Source organism: Canis lupus, chromosome 6 (genome assembly GCF_003254725.2).
Source record: "Canis lupus dingo isolate Sandy chromosome 6, ASM325472v2, whole genome shotgun sequence".
In the NCBI taxonomy this organism is placed as follows: domain Eukaryota; kingdom Metazoa; phylum Chordata; class Mammalia; order Carnivora; family Canidae; genus Canis; species Canis lupus.
This window is the reverse complement of record NC_064248.1, coordinates 70,746,774-70,768,348: the sequence shown is the minus strand read 5'-3', so window position 1 is coordinate 70,768,348 and position 21,575 is coordinate 70,746,774. Positions and strand designations below refer to the sequence as shown.

Sequence of the window (21,575 nt, the reverse complement as noted above, 5' to 3'; positions counted from 1 at the left end):
AATTTAATGGTTCATCACTTACACATAATACCCAGGGCTCATCTAAGCAAGTGTCTCCCTTAATACCGATCACTCATTTAGCCCATCCTCTACCCACTTCCTTCATCAACTCTCAGTTTGTTCCCTATCCTTCAGAGTCTCTTATGGTTTGCCTCCCCCTCTCTCCTCTCTTTTTTTCTCTTCTCACACAATTATCTGTTTTGTTTCCTAAATTCCACCTATGAGTGAAATCATTTGGTATTGGTCTTTCTCCGACTGACTTATTTCACTTAGCATAATGCCCTCTAGTTCTATCCACATCATTACAAATGGCAAGATTTCATTCTTTTTGATGGGTGAGGAATATTCTATTGTATATATTAATATCATCTCCTCTTTATCCACTCATCAGTTGATGGACACTTGGGCTCTTTCCATAGTTTGGCTATTGTTGATAATGCTGCTCTAAACATTGGGGTGCATGTGCCCCTTCAAATCTATATTTTTGTATCCTTTGGGTAAATGCATAATAGCACAATTGCTGGATTGTAGCGGAGCTCTATTTTTAACTTCTTGAGGAACCTCCATACTGTTCTCCAGAGTGGCTGCACCAGTGTGCATTCCCACCAACAGTATCCTTGGCATCCTTGCCAGCACCTGTTGTTTCCTGTGTTGTTAATTTTAGCCATTCTGACTGCTGTGAGGTGATATCTCCCTGTAGTTTTGATTTGTATTTCCCTAATGAGTGATGTTGAACATCTTTTCATGTGCCTGTTAGCCATCTGGACATCTTCTTTGAAAATATATCTAACCATCTGCTAAGAAACAGTTGCTTCTTTTGTACATTACATAGCATGTTGTTTGTGCCTTTATCATTAATATTCATTTTATTTATCTTATATCTTAGTAATTTGTGTGGATGTCTGTCTCTCTATTGACTAGATGGTTGACATGTTTGCCTTAGCCATTATAATGGGACAATAGCTCCTAATTTACTGATAAGTACTCTTTGGCTAGAGTAATGATGAATGGTACTGAAAGATAGGGTATTTTGGGATTAGCTCAAGGAGCCTCTGAATGTACAGTTATGAAGAAGAAAGGACATTAGTATATAATAGATATTTAATGAATACTTTTTAATTAAGTCATTAATAATCCAAATATCTTTATTCATTCTATTTTCCTTAGTGAATGCTGAATAAGAATGGTGAGAGTAGGTATTCTTGTCTTACTTCTGATCTTAAGAAAAAACTTGCAGCCTTTTATTGCTGGGTATGATGTTAGCTATGGGTTTGTCATACATGGCATTTATTATGTTAAGGTACATTTCTTCTACACCAAATTTGTTGAGGGTTTTTCTCATGAAATGATGTTGTATGTTTGTCAATCTTTTTCAGCATCTATTGAGAAGATCATATATTATTTTTATCTTCCATTCTATTAATATGGTATATTAGATTTATTGATTTGCATATGTTGAACCATCCTTGCATCCCAGGAATAAATCCCACTTGATCGTGGTGTATGAACATTTTAATGTGTTGTTGAATTTGGTTTGATCATATCTTGTTGAGAATTTCATAGAGATATTGGTCTCTAGTTTTCTTTTCTTACAGTAGCTTTAAATGGTTTTGGTAGCAACAGGAATTCTTGCCTCATAGAAACAGTTTGAGAGTGTTTTTCTCCTCTTCAATCTTTGGAAGAGTTTGAGGTTGGCATCAGTTCTTTAAATATTTGGTAGAATTCACCAGTAAAGCCTTCTACTCCTGGGGTTTTCTGCATTGGGAGGTTTTTGATTACTGATTCAATACCCTCTCTTGCTATTTGTCTATTCAGATTTTCTATTTCTTCATGATTCAGTCTTAGTAGATTGTATGTTTCTAGTAATGCATCCATTTCTTCTAGGTTATCCAATTTGGCATATAATTATTCATAGTAGTCTCTTATGATGCTATATAGTTCTATGGTATCAGTTACAATATCTCCTCTTTCATTTTTGATTTTGAGTCTTCTTAGTCTAAAGACATATCAATATTATATATCTTTTTTAGAAGATTTTATTTTTAAGTTATCTCTACACTCAACATGGGGCTTAAACTCACAACCCCAACATCAAGAGTTGCATGCTCTACTATCTGAGCCAGCCAGGTGTATATTTTTTATGTATATTTTTTTAAAAACCAGCTTTTTAAAATTAACAAGGCAGGAAACAACAGATGTTGGAGAGGATGTAGAGAAAGGGGAACCCTCTTGCACTGTTGGTGGGAATGCACACTGGTGCAGCCACTCTGGAAAGTAGTGTGGAGGTTCCTCAAGAAGTTAAAAATTGAACTACCCTATGACCAAGCAATTTCACTACTGGGTTTTTACCCCAAAGAGACTGATGTAGTAAAACGCCAGGACACCTGCACCCCAATGTTCATAGCAGCAACGTCCACAATAGCCAAACTGTGGAAGGAGCCACGATGTCCTTCAACAGATGAATGGGTAAAGAAGATATGGTCTATATATACACTAGGATATTACTCAGCCATCAGAAAAGACAAATATCCACCATTTTGCTTCAATGTGAATGTAACTGGAGGGTATTATGCTAAGTGAAATAAGTCAGTCAGAGAAGGACAATCATCATATGGTTTCACTCCTACGAGGAATATAAGAAATAGTGAATGGGATTATAAGGGAAAGGAGGGGAACTGAGTGGGAAAAATTAGAGAGGGACAAACCATGAGAGACTCCTAACTCTGGGAAACAAAGGGTTGTGGAAGGGGAGGTGGGTGGGGGGATGAGGGAACTGGGTGATGGGCGCTGAGGAGGGCACTTGATGGGATAAGCGCTCAGTGTCATACTATATGTTGGCAAATTGAATTTAAATTTAAAAATATATATTAAATATATATGTTATAATATATATTATATATATTAAAACACAACTTTTAATTTCATTGATCTTTTTTATTATTTTACTGGTCTCTATTTCATTTACTTCTACTCTGATCTCTGTTATTTTCTTCCTTCTGCTAACTTTAAGCTTAGTTTGTTCTTCCTTTTATAGTTCCTTGAGGTAGAAAGTTATATTGTTTATTGGAAATCTTTCTATTTTGCTAATATATGCAGTTATCACTGCAAACTTTCCTTCCAGAACTGACTTTGCATTGTCTATAGGTTTTAGTGTGTTGTATTTCCATTTTCACTTGTTTCAAGTTGTTGTGGTTTTTTAAAATTTCCCTTTTAATTTATTCTTGGACCCATTGATGTTCAGGAGTGTGTTGTTTAGTTTTTACATGCTAGTAGATTTTCCAACTCTCCTTTGTTGATTTCTACTTTCATACTATTGTGGTTTGTGGTTGAAAAAAAGATACTTGGTATGATTTCAATCTTCTTAAATCTGCAAAGACTTGTTTTGTGGCCTATCATATGGTCTATCCTGCAAAATGTCCTCTGTGTACGTAAGAAAACTCAAGTTTCTGCTGCTGTTGGATGAAATGTTCTCTATATGTCTATTAGGTTCATTTGGTCTAATAAGTGGTTGAAATCAATGTTCCCTTGCTGATTTTCTGTCTGGATGATCTATCCATTGCTGAAAGTAGGATACTGAATTCCCTTCTGATTATTGTATTGTTCATTTCTCCCTTCAGATCTTTTAGTATTAACCTAATATATCTAGGTGCTCTGATGACAGATTATATATATTTACCATTGTTGTATCTTTTTGATGAATTGACCTCTTAACATTATATAATGATCTTTATCTCTCGTTACTCTTTTTGACCCAAAGTCTATTTTATCTGATATAAATATAGTTACTTTCACTTTGTTTTGATTTCCACTTGCCTGAAATATGTGTTTCCAACTCCTCACTTTGAGCCTAAGTCCTCAAATCTGAAGTGACTCTCTTGTACAATGTATTCGGTTGGTCTTATTCTTTTATCTATCCCACCACTCTGTACCTTTTGGTTGGTGAATTCAATCCATCTACATTTATGTATTTATTATGGGTGATTAATAATTAATAATTATGAATAATCAATAATATAATAATAAAAGACTTACTAATACCATCTTATCAATTGCCTTCTAGTTATTTTGTATTTTATTTCTCTTTCTTCTCTTCATACCTTTGAGAATTGATCATTTTCTGTGATGGAAAACTCCCCTCTCTTTATGTTTTGTTAATCTTCTATAGGTTTTTGCATTGTGGTTACCTTGAAGCTTACATCATAAAACATCTTATAGATAAAAGAGTTCATTCTAAGCCAATAGCAACTTAACCTTGATTGTATGCAAAGGCTCCACCCCTTAGCCCTATAACTCCTCTCTTTTATGTTTTTGATGTCACAATTTACCTCTTTTTCTATTGTGCATTTGTTAAGTTGTAGTGGGTATAGTTATTTTAATAATCATTTGTTTTACCGTTATACTATAGTTAAATGGTTAACACATCTCATAATACAGAATTAGAGTTTCTAAGTCTGACTATATTTACTTTTACCAGTGTGTTGTATATTTTCATATGTTTTCATGTTACTAATCAGCATCTTTTCAACTTCTGCTTGAAGAACTCCTTACAGTATTTCTTACAAAGCAGATCTAGTGGTGATGAACTCTCTCAGTGTTTTATTTGTTTTTTGTTTTTTCCTGAAGATGTTTTTATTTCTCCTTCATATCTGAAGGATAACTTTGCAAAATAGAGTATTCTTGGCTGGAATTCTTTTTCTTTTAAAATTTTGAACATATCATACCACTCTTTCCTGTCCTATAGGGTTTCTGCTGAGAAATTCACTGATACCCTAATGGGGGTAGGTTACAATCTCTTTTCTCTTATTGCTTTTAGATTCTCTCTCTGTCTTTGACTTTTGACAGTTTCACTATAATGTATCTTGGAGGTCATTTTACAGAGGTAATGGAGTGATCTATTAGCTCAGTGAACTTAGATGTCCAAATTTCTCCCCAGGTTTAGACAATTCTCAGCTATTATTTCTTTAAATAGACTTTCTGCCCTATTACCCCCTTTTCCCCTTCTGCAACTCTTGTTATTCTACTATATGTACATTTAAAGGTGTCCAATAGACCATGTAGGCTATCTTCACTCTTTTTCCTTTTTTCTCTTCGTTCTGCTCTGACTATATTATTTCAAAGTTCTTTTCCTTTAGATTACTGTTTCTATCATCTGTTTCATCTATTCTTCTGTAGATGCTCTCCATTGCATTTTTCAATTCATTCACTGAATTTTTCAGTTCCAGAATTTCTGTTTGGCTCTTTTTTATGATTTTTGTCTGTTAAATTTCTCATTTTGTTCATAAATTACTTTCCTGATTTCATTGAATTGACTTTCTGTGTTTTCTTGTATCGCATTGAGTTTCCTCAAAACAGCTATTTTGAAGTCTTGTTATCAGCTAAATTGAAACATATCATGCTTTAAATTTAGATATTGTAGGATTATTGTTATCTTTTGGTGATGATGTGTTTCCCTGACTCCCCATGTTCCTTGGACTTTTGCGTTATTTTAGCATTTGAACAGCAGACACCTCTTCAAATCTTTACCGATTATTTTCTAGTGGCAGATTTTTTTTGTTGGTCTACCTTTTATCTGGTAATATCTCCAGCCCTGTATGGATACATCTGTTCCACACTTCTTGCTCCCTCTTGTGGCATAGTTCTTTTTTTTTTTTTTTTAAGATTTTATTTATTTATTCATGACAGACACAGAGAGAGAGGCAGAGACATAGGCAGAGGGAGAAGCAGGCTCCATGCAGGGAGCCTGATGTGAGACCTGATCTGGGGACTCCAGGATTACACTCTGGGCCAAAGGCAGACATGCTCGACCACTGAGCCACCCAGGCGTCCCGTTGTGGCATAATTCTTAAGATTATGTTTTACCTGGTTCTTAAGACTAACCCACCAGGCTAACTACTGGAAACCTCTCTTGTTTTCCAGAAGGTGGAGCTATAGCTCAAATTTGTGGTTTTTCCCTGGCCCATGGACCTTCCTTAGCTTATTTTCTGAGGGGGACTCTGTTTACAGGAATTTGCTCCATGCTCCACTCAAGAGGAGGCACAGGTTTCTGGCTGTGGGTTTAGCACTCAGGGCACTGGGGATGCCTGTGAGACAGTAGAGGTATCCTCAGGTAAGGTTCTCCCAGTGGCTCATGCATAGGCTTCCTGCTGGAGCCCTGAATGCCATCAGTGGAAACTGCATTCCTTTAATGCCCTCTTGATATTCTTATCTGTCTCTTTCCTGATCTCCCTCCCCCAGTCATGGAGGCCCTGTCCCAACACTCTAGGTGCTGCAGGAGAGAAATGGGCTTCTCCAGCAGCGTCCTGCACAGCTGAAGTAGCTGAACATACATTCATTGCTCTCCTTTTCCCCTCACAGGGTAGATCACCGTTGCTGGCTAGTTCAGCCCCATACTGTGCTGCCTTAGGGGAGGACTGACACTGGCAAAGTTCTTCTTACCTCTTCCAATCCATCCAATTATGTATTCTTTTTGTTTGAATGGAATGTTAGAATCTTTCCTTGGGAAGGTTGAACTTCTATCAGTGTCTCTTGTCCATGGGTATCTCCCAAGTCAGCATTCTCCTGGTTTTCCTCTACCCCGTGTGTGTGTGTGGGGGGGGGGGGGGACGGGGGCACGCTGGCTATGACCAGTTCACAAGGTCCTGCTGATTCCACAGACCATACCAAGATCTGTCTGCCTATTACCTGATGCGCAGGTACTCCTCCTGGGTACCTTGGTACATGGTGGTGCTAGACCCCACAACTCTCACAGAGGTACTTTCATTCATGGATGAATGCTAAATTGGTTATTTAAATGGGGGGGGAGAGAAGAGGGCAGAAAGGAGAGATATCTTATGATGCTGACATCATTCCCCTGCTTCTGAGTGTTCACTATGAACTGGAAGGGAACTTATACTCCATCTAACTAAATTTCCTCAGCTTAAACGTAAGGCATCTGAGGCCCAGCAAATTGAAATGGTTTGGTGTAGTTTTTACAACAGAATATGGCAAAACAAAACAAACAAAACAAAACAAAACAAAATCTAGAAGTTAATCTTTTGGATTGGGAGCTTCCTAACCCAAAGCTTCCCAATTTTAACACAAAATTTTTACACATTTAAGTATGTGATAGATGAACCGATGGTACCTTAGAAACATATGAGGAAAAAGGCCCTGATTACCAAATTCAAAATTCTAAAATATGAAAGAGGTTCCTCTTTATCTCAGGTCCTCATTACTTTACATCTAATTTTATAAAACCTTCCTAACTTGTTTTGTTGCTTTCATAGTTCCCTCTCTGCAAATTCATATCTCTCTCAGACCTCAGACCAGCTCCCAAACCTAAAATGAATGTTTCATTTCATTAGTCATCTTTTAAAAAATCCTGATGGGTCTCCATTGATTATAGAATAGAATATTGATTACAAGATGAAAGACAGGTCTAGATTCAAATCATGACTCTTCCCTGCCACTTTCTTTGATAATCTGTGTCAAGCAAATCAAACATTATGACCTTTAATTTCTACTACTGATAAATGGGAATAAGAAAGCTGAAGGTTTTAGGGATCCTCGCTGGTTCAGTTGGAGGAGCATGTGACTCTTGATCTCAGGGTCATGAGTTCAAGCTCCACGTTGGATACAAAGATTACTCCAAAAATTTTTAAAGTTTTAAAAAGAGAGTTCAAGGTTTAGGTATTAGATTTCAACGAAATCTGAAAATCTCCCTTCCACAGTAAGTTAATCATATGAAGAGCAATTGGGGAAAAAAATTAAAGTAGCAAAAGCATATCAATAGCAATCAAACAAGGAGAAAGCTTGTGTCATGACCTTAAAAAATTGGTGGCTATCAAGCAAGGAAAGACGCAGGAGCTTCCAAGAATTCACCGATGTTCACAGCAGTATGGCAAGGCTCTTATCCTCCAAAGGAGCACTGTAGGGAAGATGTGCAAACACAATCTTGAAAAATCTAAAGTATCCTCCAAAAACCTGGTACCACAACATGGGAAAGAGAGATTCAGCGAGATATGGGTAGCTCTTTAAAGAGAAAGAATTCTACATGGGAAAAAAAGTCCCATCCCAGCTACCTTTGTGTCCTCAGAAAAGGGAACTATTGGGACCTTCTATTTTAGGATCTTCCAGCTGTGAGAAAAATGGACAGGATAGCAGAACAATCATAAACATCCAGAGTTAATTATCTCCAACAGTAAATAGTGATTTAGCAGAAAGGAAAAAAAAAGAGAGAATAATTAGGACAAGAGTCTCTGAGGAAAAGAAAGTGGAGAAGAAGCATGCATGGGGAAATAACCCACACACGTGCTATTGATATAGGGGCAAAACTCTTCATTTATTATTTATCTTTTCCCAGGAGGAAAGAGCCGGGGTTGGGAGGAAGAGAAATTGCTGTTGGGGAGAAACAGGTGAATGTGGAAAGGAAAAATGGTGACATTGAAATAGAGAACCCAGTACACAAAACAAAAGTTTATATTACTTGCTCTAATGAAAGCAAAGAACACAGGACTTTATGATCATTAGAGGATATAATCCAAGGCTCAATGATATTTCTTAGTGTGATGAAGGCAAACCTCAACTGATGGACTGAGTTTAGCGCAACACATTTAATAAAATCCAGGCAAGCGAGCCACAGGTCGTCCAACCAAAGCTGTATAAAGCCACGGTTGAGCTCTTCCCTTCTCCCTGAGCTTAAGGCAATAGAAAAGCAAGTGGGATTCACCCACACTAAAGCAGAGTAAATAGAAGGCATAAATAATGTTACTTATATGCAATATTTAAAAAAAGATAAAAAGCGCACAACTTTGCAACATGTATCAGCAAAAATAAATGTGAAGAAGGAGAATACAGATAAAGAAACCATTGTAAACGTTAGCAGAGCTCCTCCCACAGACACAAAATCCTGCAAGTGTTTCATGATATGGATGTTAAAGAAAAGATAAAAGCAGTTTAAAAAAAAAAATGAGATGAAAAGCACTATTAAAGAGAAAGAGGGGAAAAAATGCAAAGCTAAGAAAACAAAGAACCATACAGAACTATTAAAGAACTAAAAAAAATTAGCACAGAAACAGCACTATCAAATATAATTTCAAACACCCAATCCATTCAAATTTAAAGCCTTCTCTATCCCCTAACCTGCGTGAGATAGTGGGTCAAAATTAACTTCTTTTCTTTTTCTGATCACATCTCTCCTATTTGCCAGTCACTGTTTCTGATATCCAGGGTATAGGAGGTAGGTTTTGAGCAAATGCAGCAGTTTTTCCAGCAGTTTTAGTTGTCATCCACCCCCGGGGACCTCTAGGTGACCGGGTACAGGTGTGAACTTTATAAGGCGTCTTTGCAGCTCCTTCATGAATATCCTGTGGTTGCCTGGTCTGCCTCTTTTCTGCCTGGCTCCTGGATTTCTGGGGCCTACCCTCTGTCCATGTCCCTCGGTCAGCACGCCTGGTTAGAATCACTTCCACAGGGTCCTTAGCAAGTCTCAAAAACATGGACCTTTATCCTACCAGGAGGAAGTACAGCCCAGTCCCAAAGCACCTGCGTGTTTTGCCACAAGACAGGGTAATTCCAGCTACAGCATCTCATCTCTAGAATATTCACTAGTAAGACCTTCGAGTCCCGAGGGACAAGCATAAAGCTTTCCAAATGGCTCCCTAGAAAAGCCTCCCCTTGACTTGAGAGGAGGGGGCATCTACCATCGTCTGCCTTTTATAATAATAACAACAATAATAATGACCATCATTGGGCTATTTGACAGGTTCAAGTTCAAGGACAGTTGAAATGATGACTTGACCTCTAGACAACGTGCTTTTACTTCTATTTGTTCCCAAAGCAGCAAATAAACTGCCATTGGTGGAAATAAAATAAGAAGAGGTCAGTGGATTCAGCTCCTCGTGTTTCATGTACGTTCCGCAGAAGCCCAGGTGAAGTTCGGGGGAACTGGCAGCTGCCAATTTTCCAGGTCAAAGAAGGATTTGGACTCAACGGTCTTTCACACCAGCTACGTCAATACTCAGAAATAACTTTGAACACCAACAGAGGGCTGTAACTCTGCTAGGCAAGGAGCCATATTCCCCAGGCTCTGAAATTCTTTGTGCCCACACTGGGGCAATCTCCTTGACCCTGAGCAAGCTGTGTGCAGTACCTAGAAGTTTCCATCTGTGTCTAGTTATGGGCTCGCTACCATAGAGCAACACATCTCCTCCTTCCACATCAGAGAGGTGATGAAATGCCGGTAACCTGTCACCCCCTCTCTAAAGAAATCTCTTTCTCTTCAACTTCAGCTTCATATGTAGGTTGGAGATGAGTGGGCAACAACCACTTTAGGACCATGGACTTAGGAAGTTCTACATGATTAGTTTGGTACTTCTCTCTAGAATGAGAGGCACATAGCATTTTGTTGTGAGCGTTTGGGGACTCCAATAGAGAATCCGGCTAATTGCCTACCATACGCTGACTTATATCATGACTTCCAGGGCACTTGTGACTTCCTTCAGGCAAAAACTGCACCACCCATCTTTAGTTTTTCTGCAGTGCCTGAGATGGCACCCGCTCGCTCAGGACAGTTCATAAATGCTTGGGAAATCAAATTTAATTGTAAAGAAAAGCTAACTTTCCCTTCCCTTTCTACCTATACACATACTATCCCTTCTCACCCGCCTTTAGTACTAGAACAAGGCTACCTTCCCATGAAATAGACCCACTCCATTTCAGCCCCATTCATTTCTCCTTGTCTGTGAACTCCTCCACAGCTTTTTTTTTAAATATTTTATGTATTTATTCATGAGAGACACAGAGAGAGAGAGAGGCACAGACAAGGCAGAGGGAGAAGCAGGCTCCATGCAGGGAGCCTGACGTGGGACTCGATCCCAGGTCTCCAGGATTACGCCCTGGGCTGAAGGCAGGTGCTAAACCACTGAGCCACCCAGGCTGCCCCAGCTTTGTTAATATGCTGTGTTATATCACTATTTAAATTTACCTTTATCCTGCCATTTCAGTTAGACCTCGAGCTCTTTAAGACTATGGGCCATCCACTTGTTATGAGCACCAGGTGCTGTATGGAAACAAAAAAAAAAAAAAAAAAAGGAAGTATTGAATCTCTGTGTTGTGTACCAGAAACTAATATAACACTGTATGTTAATTATACTGGAATTAAAATAAAAACTTAATAAAAATTTAATTGAGATTCCAAATTTAAGAGAAAAAAAGACTATGGGCCATCTTGTACGTACTTCTTTAGAGAAGTTCTTAGCATTCGATAACTATTGATAAGAACACTGTGTTAAATCAGATACAAATCATCTCTCCTACACATATTTGAGAAGGAATAACTCCATTGGCTTTTGCTTATGTTTCACTATCGCACTGAACTAATGGGATTCTGACGAGCATCATCATAGCGTGTTAGAGGAAGAGGCCTTTAGAGATCATCAATTCTGCACAGTTTACTTCATGTTAATGTAGCGTTGCAGATGCTGCTTCCCTTCACCCTCTGCCGACCATTCTAGTAACTGCACCCTCTTGAATCTCATTTCAGCATGAACACCTATTTCTCCAAGTTTCTAAAATTGGCTAAAGCCAGTTTTTAAATGTGCTGTGTATAATACGACCTGTTCACACTCCACGAAGACTGAAATTCCATTACCCATAGATAATAGTCTTTTAGGTACTTGGGCTCTGGAGCCAGAACACCTGTGCCCCAGGGCCATTTCTCCCACTTCATAGCTTAGACATCTCTGCCACACAGCTTCCTAACCTGAAAAATGAGAATAATAAGAATAATGACCTTATAAGGTTGTTGTGAGCCTAAATGAATTAATGCCTATGAAATACTTAGACTAGAACCTAGGAAATAGCAAGTCCTCATTGTCCTTAGTTTGGTGGTGGTGGTAGTTGCGCTTCATAACTTTCATACCAATGACAAGATTTTTCATTTGGTTCTTTCTAGTAGACTAAGCTCCTAAAAGGACTGCTCAATTTATCTTTAAATCCGTAGCACTGCATACAGAGTGCCTGGCACATAATAATCACTCTGCAAATGTTTGTTAAGTGCAATTTATAAATGATACGATCATTAAGAATACAAGCTCTGGATGCAGACTACTTCAGTTCAAATCTGGCTCTGCCACTGACTGGCTAATTCAACTTAGCCTTCACTTTCCAGTACCATTATCATCTACTTTAAATGATGGTGACTTCGTAAGATTGTTGAAAGAATTAAATTATTACATACCTGAAAAGCATTTACAATAACATCTGACGCTTACAACCCTAAGATCAGCAGTTGCATGCTCCACCGACTGAGCCCGCCAGGCACCCCGCGACATTCTGTTTTTAATGAGAGCACAAGTCCCTCCTTGGGCTGCAGTCAGGATATTAAAGGCCATTCAGTTTTGAAGGACCACCTTTCAAGTTTGTGTAGTCTTACCATTTAGGGTGATCATATGCTGAGTTTGATTAAAGGCAGCCGCTATATGTTTGGCCAAAGCCTCCATTCTTAATTCTACATCAATAGATGCTGCTTCTGGGACATACCTGGCTAAGGGATAAAACCACCAAGAAGCCCTCCTAGTCTTAACAGTCCCTCAACCATGAGAATTGCTGGCAAGTGGCAGGCAGTTCATCCTGGGAGATAAGGATGCCCCCAAGCACAACACCCCCATGGGGCAGGATATGCTTCAACCCAATTTGAAAAGGTATCCATAAATACTCTATATTTCTAGCAGCTTTAGGCATTTGAATAAAATAAAGTTACCAATCTTCAAAGGGATATGGGCCCTGATATTGAGTCCTATGCAATTTGAGAAATTGCTCCTTTTTAAGATTGTTCCCAGCACAAGGGCGACATCTTGGAAACTCTCAGTGAGGATTTTTTCTTTCATGGCAATCTTAATTACTTAAATATGACTGGAATTATATTAATTTTAATTATCTTAAATATGGCTGGAATGTCATATTTAAAAGAAACATGCATAGACTCAGATATGATCAGACAGCTTTAAGGAGTTAAGGTTGACTTTATGAAGCCAAAAAATTCCTTGGAAATGTTGGCCTAATATCTTGCTTACGGAGTGCCCTGCAGCCTTTCCAGGTGAATAAAGAATGTCACTGCCTGGCAGGTGCAGGAAACCTCAGAATATTTTGGGGACCTCGAGAAGAGGAATTCACCCAAATCTAGAGACATCGCAGGCAAATCTGACAGCAAATAACCTGGCTTGGCTTCTGGTGTTATGAAGCTATCAAAAGTTCAATCTAGAGATCCCTTATGTAAAATTCCAACAAAGCAAGTTTTAAATAGCTTATTTGGTCAATTGCTATTCTTGTTGAGCTTATATAAATAATTAGGCCAAATTTGTTAAAACTGAACTTGTTTTACAAACAAATTAGTCTTGATTTGGCTCTCTTTGGAAAAGAGGGCAATTTTTGAGAGAAAAATTATGTTTCAATAACATAACTTCACAAATGTAAAATTCTACTTCTTATTGTCTTTAAATGTTTATTATTTCTCTAAGCTAGACAACTTGAGGTAAAACTTCAGAGAAATTACCACAATAGCTCATGTATAGACAGTCTTTGTGCTTGCTACATTGTGGGGATATTAACAGGACCCCGTGGGCACATAATTATTTGAATAACAATAATAGGACGGTCTTGGATATAACTGCAGCACAGAGAAGAACTCACCCTTTTTTTCTCCCAATGTGGTTCTTCACACCTTTATTTACAGGTTTTTATTTAAATCCCAATTTGTTAACAATATAATACTAGTTTCGAGTATAGAATTTAGTGATCCATCACTCACTACAATACCCAGTGCTTGTCACAAGTGGTCTCCTTAATCCCCACCACCTATATACATCCCTCCACCCACCTCTCCTTTGATAATCCTCAGTTTCTTCTCTATAATTACGAGTCTGCTTCCCGATTTGCCTCTTCTCCCACCCCATGTTCATCGGTTTTATTTCTTAAATTCCACATATAATTGAAATCACATGGTACTTGGCCTTTCTCAGACTTCCTTATTTTGCTTAGTGTAATACTCTCTATCCACATCCTTCCAAACAGCAAGATTTCATTCTTTTTGGTGGCTGAGTAATATTCGTGTGTGTGTGTGTGTGTGTGTGTGTACGCATACCAACTCTTTTTTATCCATTCATCAGGTGATGGATTTTTTGGCTCTTTCTATAATCTGGCTATTGTTGATAATGCTGATATAAACATTATAACGGTACTGGTGCTTCAAATCAGTATTGTTGTATCTTTTGGGTAAATATGTAATAGTGCAATTGCTGGATTGTAGGCAGTTCTATTTTTAACTTTTTGAGGAGCCTCTATACTGTTCTCCAGAGTTGCTGCACCCGTTTGCATTCCCACGAACAGTGCAAGAGGGTCCCCTTTCTCCGCATCCTCGCCAATACCTGTTGTTTCCTGTGTTGTCAATTTTAGCCATTCTGACTGGTATGAGGTGGGATCTCATTGTAGTTTTGATTTGCATTTCCCTGATAATTAGTGATATTGAGCATCTTTTCATGCACCTGTTAGCCATTCATGTGTCTTTTTTGGAAAAATATCTATTTATGTCTTCTGTCCATTTCTTAACTGGATTATTTGTTTTTGGGGTATGGAGTTTGAGAAGTTCTTTATAGATCTTGGATACTAATTCTTTATCAGATATGTCACTTGTAAATATCTTCTCCCATTACAAAGGTTGCCTTTTAGTTTTGTTAATTGTTTTCTTTGCTGTGCAGAAGCTTTTTATATTGATGAAGAGCCAGTGGTTTATTTTTGCTATTGTTTCTCTTGCCCCAGGAGGTGTATCTAGTAAGAAGATGCAACAGCTGATGTCAAAGAGGTTGCTGCCTGTGTTCTCTAGGATTTTGATGCTTTCCTAGCTCACATTTAGGTATTTCATTTTGAATTTATCCTCATGTATGGTCTAAGAAAGTGGTCCAGTTTCATTCTTTTCACGTTGCTGTCCAGTTTTCCCAACACCACCTGTTGAAGAGACTTTTTTTCCATTGGATATTCTTTCCTGCTTTGTCAAAGATTAGTTGACCCTATAGTTGTAGGTTTATTTCTGGGTTTTCCATTCTATTCCATTGATCTATGTTTCTGTTTTTTGTGCCAGTACCATACTGTGTTGATCACTACAACTTTGTAATATAACTTGAAGTCCAGAATTGTGATGCATCCAGCTTTGTTTTTCTTTTTCAAGCTTGCTTTGGCTATTTGGAGTCATTTGCGGTTCCATACAAATTTTAGGATTGTTCTAATTCTGTGAAATATGCTGATGGTATTGTACCAGAGATTGTATTAAATATGTAGGGATTGCATTAAATGTGTAGATTGCTTTGGGCAGTATAGACATTTTAACAATAATTGTTCTTCCAATCCATGAGCATGGAATATTTTTCCATTTCTTTGTGTCCTCTTCAGTTTCTTTCATCAGCATTTCATAGTTTTGTGAGTACAGATCTTTTACCTCTTTTGTTAGATTTATTCCTATCTTGTGGGTTTGGTGCAATTGTAAATGGGATTGATTCCTTGATTTCTCTTTTTGCTGCTTCATTATTGTTGTATAGAAATGCAACAGACTTCTGTATGTTGATTTTCTATCCTGTGACTTTACTGAATTTGTGTATCAGTTCTAGCAATTTTTTGGTGGAAACTTTGGGTTTTCTATATAGAATCTCATGTCATTTACAAATGGTAAAGGTTTGACTTCTTCTTTGCTGATTTGGATGCCTTTTATTTATTTTCATATTCTGATTGCTGGAGCTAGGACTTCTAGGATGATGTTAAATAGTAATGGTGAGAGGAAACATCTCTGCTTTGTTCTTGACTTTTGAGGAAGTTACCAGTTTTTGCCCATTGAGGATGATATTAGCTGTGGGTTTTTCATATATGATCTTTGTTATATTGAGATATGTTCCATCTATCCCTACTTTTATGAGAGTTTTTATCATGAATAGATAGAACCCGTGCTTTATTAAAGCTGAATGTTGTGTGTGTGTGTGTGTGTGTATATATATATACATATATATGTATATACATGATAATTCAGCTAATGTATCCAATGTTGTAGCAGACATGCACACCCAAATTAGTCCTCTCCATAATTGGATTTTTCCTGATCAGTGGAAATGGATGATCTTAGTGGAAAATGCTTCTTACTAGGAAAAATAGTAATTATGCTAGGCCTTCCTTTTTGCTGCAAGGGCTATTGTGTTGTTGCATGTTCTGCATTAATATGTCGAACAAATTATGAAGGGTCCTCATGCGCACCTCTGAGTCAGATAGAACTAGGAACCCTTCATTTAATTAGGTACCTGGGGATTTTTATAATTCCCAAGAGGCAAAGTCTACATTCCTTTCAGCTTAAAGAAGCCACAGATGAGACCTTTGACCTTAACACTGCTTAAGAATAAGGAAGATAAAAATCCCATAGCAAGGAGATGAAACAGGGAAATACGGGGAACTTTATGAAGGACTGCTTCTTTTTGCTCCTTTTCCTGCCTCTATTGCTGTGAGGACCTACACCCAGGCTTACACTTGCCTTATAGTATGTCCTCTTTGTAAAGGTCAAGGAATTATTTCTTCAGAGTCTTCCAGTACAAAAGAATAACATCGAAGACGTGACCAACCGAGATTATCATGTATGTTTTTCAGACCACTGAGTCAGCAAGACCCCTAACTCCAGAGCATAGGTGACCTATGGAGACCTATAGAAGATATCTAAATACTTATCTTTGTGTTAACCAGTTCCTGGATATCTGAGAAGACATGTATACCAGACCACAATCCTCAATAAAAACTCCAAGCCCCAAGCAAGAAGGCTTACTTTTCTTTCCTTTCTGAGTCTTCCAGACATTTTGTTTGTATCTGCATCCTCTCTGTATCTTCAATAAACTCTGCTTTCACTCTCACCCAACTCTTATTTGATATCTATACTATACAAAGCCAAGGACTCTCGCGCAGCGTCCTGCAGAACCCTGTCTGAGTCCTTGGACCCAGACAGCCTGCTATCATTAACACTACCATTCATTAGAGATATGATCTTGAACATGTTATGTAACCTCTAAGCCCTAAACCATGATCTAGAATTCAGGTAATATTACCTCCTTTCCTAAATCTATTGTAAGGATTAAATGGAGTATATATAATGATTAACACTATGCCTCAAGTGCAGTAATCATTTAACAAATGGCCAACTTTGTTTTGTTGATGTGATTCTTGTTTAGATGACTAATACTTTACCACCAAGGAATTTAAATTCTAGATGAGAAATTAAGAAATATATAAATAACTATAATGCAAAAGTAACAGTCACAGAAATTAAAAGTTAACAGATGTTTTGATAATTTATGAGTAGAAGAGATCCGTGTAGGTTGCAATTATATTTCCTATAAAAGGATAACATTTCCAAAAGGAAAATAGGTAATAGGTAGACATTTCAGGCATAAAGGAGTAAGACATGAAGAAAGGTGAACAAATGCACAAAAGCAGGAAGTACAAAGCTTATTTGGGCAGTAGAGAGAGAGGCACAACTGGTAGATTTATTATGAGGTTAGTCACCAAATTATTGAGTGTTCGTAATGCTCTAATCTAGAACAGCACAGTATAACAGGATGATCACTAGCCATATGTGGCTGTTAAGTTCTTGAAATGTGTTTAGTGTGACTAGGAAGCACAATTTTTAATTTACTTTAATTTTAATGAATTTAAATTTAAAAGTTGAAGGGGCTTCTGGCTGGCCCAGTCTATAGAGCATGTGACTCTTGATCTTGGGGTTGTGAATTCAAGCACCACATTGGGTATAGAGATTACTTAAATATAAAATTTCTTTTAAAAATTAAAAACTGAAGCATTCCATATAAGTCAGCTCTTCCAGTCCTAGATAATACACCACAGAAGACTGAAAACTAGAACTCAGATACTTGTATGCAAATATTTGTTACAGCATTATTCTCAATAACTAAAAGGTAAGAGCAACCCTAAATGTCCTTGGAATGTGCTTATTTCAATATTTTATCAACAAATAAATAGATGTTGGGGAGCAAGAATGCCTTACCCTCTTCACAGGAAGCAAGAACTCTTGTCCCCTTCAAGGTCCCTCTAGCTGGACTAAGAATCAATTCAACATGAGACAAATAAAAAGGAGAAAATCAAATTAATAAAAGTAATAAAAGTACATATGGGGACTCCACACAGACATGGAAATTCTAAAACCAGGCAAAATAAGGTATATATGTCATTCTGCAGTAAAGAAAAAGAAGTAAGGATCTTGGATTTCAGAGAACATGAATACATTTCACAGGATGATAAGAAGAAGAGATGTTTGGTAATTAGATGTTTTCTGTACCATACAGATTGGGTCACTCAGATAAAATTTCTGTTAATAACCCTTATACTGGGAAAGACCCTCAATTTAGATTCTTTTGTGTGGTTAAAGGAGAGACAAAACTCTCTTTGGAGCCCCAAGTTCTCAAATATCTTTTGCTCAAATTAATCCATATGCCAAAGTGGCACATTGTGGGGATGGAGTCTATTTTGAACCCCTTCAGCATCAACAAATGAATAAACAGAATGTGGTATATACATGCAATGGAATAAAAATCAGCTGTAAAAAGAAATGGTTCTGATACAACAGGAGTGAACCTTGAAAACATTATGCTAAGTGAAATAAGCCAGGCAGAAAGGACAAATATTTGAGGATTCCACCTATATATATATATATATATTTTATATTTGGGTATATGAAATATACCCAAAAAAGGGCAAATCCATAGAGACAGAAAGTATAGGGCTGCCAGAGGCTAAGCAAGTGGTGAATGATGAATTACTGCTTATTAGGTATAGAGTTTCTGTTTAGGTGAAGAAAAAGTTTGGATATAGAGAGGGATATGGTGGCACAACATTGTAAATGAAATGAATGCCATTTAATTACACCCTTAAAATCATTAAAATAGCAAATTTTATGTTATATATTTTATTATAGTAAAATTTAAACAGTGTAAAATATTTTTCTGTTAAATATATTGTTTTGGTAATTCTACACTTCACTTTAACTGTCACATTGTATAATATGTTATTGTAAGACAAAGCATAACTTTCATGACTTAAGAAAAGTGTTTTTAGGCCTCTAGCTATCTTGTGATCTATGCCTGACCTGTACTACTTGCCCAAAGCATATTTCTTCCAGAATTTCCTGAGATAATGTTGAAACTGCAGAAGAATAGACCCCAGTAGATAATGATGTTAAGGGAACAAAAAAAATGTAAGAACAAACAGTAACTATCAGGCCAGGAGATAGTCTAATCATATCATAGACAGTAAATTAGTGGTAAAACTCCACTGTAAAACTAGCACTGATTCAAAGTTAAGATCTGCCTGACATACACTCTTGTGTTATCTTTGCAGGATCTAAACCCCTTCAAGTACTCAAGTACTCAATACTGGACCAACTAGAGCCAGAGAATTGATGATGGTCACCCTTACTGGCCTGTGACTGTGACCTGGATTTAGTCACCTACAGATGACTTGTGTCTCAATTCCCTGCTGTATCCCCATTGCCCAGCCCCTTCATGAATATGTATTCATCCTTATGTTAAAGCTTCCCTAATTTTGTTGTTGGGGAGACACTGCTTTAGGAAAGTTCACTGCTGTTTTCCTTTATGTGTTAAGAGTAAAACCCTTCCTTTTCCTATTCTTTGTTTTGTTGTGTGTTTTAACTTGATACCAACCAGAAGGCAAACCCAGGTTCTGGTAACACTCTCAACAGTGGGGGAAAAAAAAAATCAATGAAGTCAAACCACATCTGATATAAATCAAATGTCCAACAAATATTGTTTTAATGACTTATAAAAGGATCTGAGCTTTCAACTTTAACCAGTGATAAACTGAATTGGATTTTTGCAAACACAAAATTTACATAGAAAGATAGTGAAAGAATTATTATTTCAGTCATGGAAGTTAGATTGGAAGCTTTTAAGGAAAAGACTAAAAACGAAAATTATATTTTACAAAAAGTGAAAGATTTTCAATTAAGCCACAAAACAATTGGCTCTAGAATACAAGACCTTTCAAACAATATCAAAGACCAGGAAGTCCAAATATCAAAAACTTATGAACTTATTTTTGCCTTAGATTAGTCATACAAAATGAGACACTTTCATAAATGTATATCCATGCAAAAGAATGAAGCTGGACCCCTATTTCACACCATACACAAAAGTAACTCATGCTGAATCATAGACTTAAATGCAAGACATAAAACTATAAAACAGAAGAAAAAACAAGAGTAAATACTTATAATTCTGGGTTAGGAAAAGCCTTCTTAGATATGATAACAAACAAACAAGCAACAAGAGAAAAACAGATAAATCAGACTTCAAAATTAAAAACTTCTTTGCTTCAAAAGTCACCATCAAAAAAGAGGGAAAAAATAACTCACCGAATGGGAGAAAGTATTTGCAAATAATGTATCTAATGAGGGACCTATAATATATAAAGAACTCTTACAGTACAATAATAAAAAAATAAATGGCCAAATTTTAAAATGGGTAAAGGCTCTGAGTGGCTATTTCTCCCAGAACATGTACAAATGATCAATATGCAAATGAAAAGATGCTTGACATCTTTAGTCACCAGGAAAATGCAAATCAAAACCACAATGAAATATCATTTCACATCCCCTAGAATAGTAATCATTAAAAGGACCCCAGTACACTCTTGTGGAGAGTGGAAAGAATGTAGAGAAATTAAACCCTTCATATATTGCTGGTGGGAATGTAATATGATGCAGCTTCTTTGGGAAACAGTTTGAGAACCCCTCAGTTGTTAAACATAGTTACCATATGACCCCACAATTCCAGTTCTAGGTATAACCCCAAGAGAAATTAATAAATATATCTATATAAAAATATGTACATTGATGTTTATAACAGAATTAGTCCTAATAGCCAAAAAGAAAGAATCTAAATGCCTATCAACTGATGAGTACATAAATAAAATGTGGTACATATCCATATACTAGAATATTCAACCATAAAAAGAAATGACATACTGATATATGCAACATGGATAAACCTTGAAAACATGATGTTAACTGAAAGAAGCCAGTCACAAAAGACCACATGTTCTATTATTCCAAATATATGAAATGAACAGATCAGGCAAATCTATAGAAACAGAAATTGAAGTTTGCCAGGGCCTGGGAGGGGGTGGGAATATGGAGTGACTGCTAATGAGTATGGGGTTTCTTTGAGGGATGATAAAATGCTCAAACATTAGACGATTTGTGATGGTTGCACAGTTCTGTGAATATACTAAAAACCATTACATCGTGTGTTTTAAAAGTGTGAATTTGAAGGTACATGAATTATATCTCAATAAACCCATAAAGGAAAAGAAAGAGAGAGAGGGAGGGAGGGAGGAAAAGAAACGGGATGGAAGAGAAGAAGTTAGTGTAGAGAAGAGAGGAAAGAAGATGAGAAAATGAGAAGAACAAGAGCTACACTTGTGGGCTTTCCCCTCAATAAGGAATAAAGAATAAAGGGTGGGATAGCCCCACATCGAGCTCCCTGCAGGGA

At 37.1% G+C, this 21,575-nt stretch overlaps 1 long non-coding RNA gene across 1 annotated transcript in view; it reads left to right on the top strand.

The window, feature by feature from the left end:
* Positions 1–19,690, top strand: part of LOC118355020 (uncharacterized) — a 28,391-nt gene extending 8,701 nt beyond the window's left edge. Inside the window, exon 3 of the long non-coding RNA XR_004816612.2 lies at positions 19,405–19,690. This is a non-coding gene — a long non-coding RNA (uncharacterized LOC118355020). The remainder of the gene's footprint in view (positions 1–19,404) is intronic.
* Positions 19,691–21,575: the final 1,885 nt, after the last annotated feature.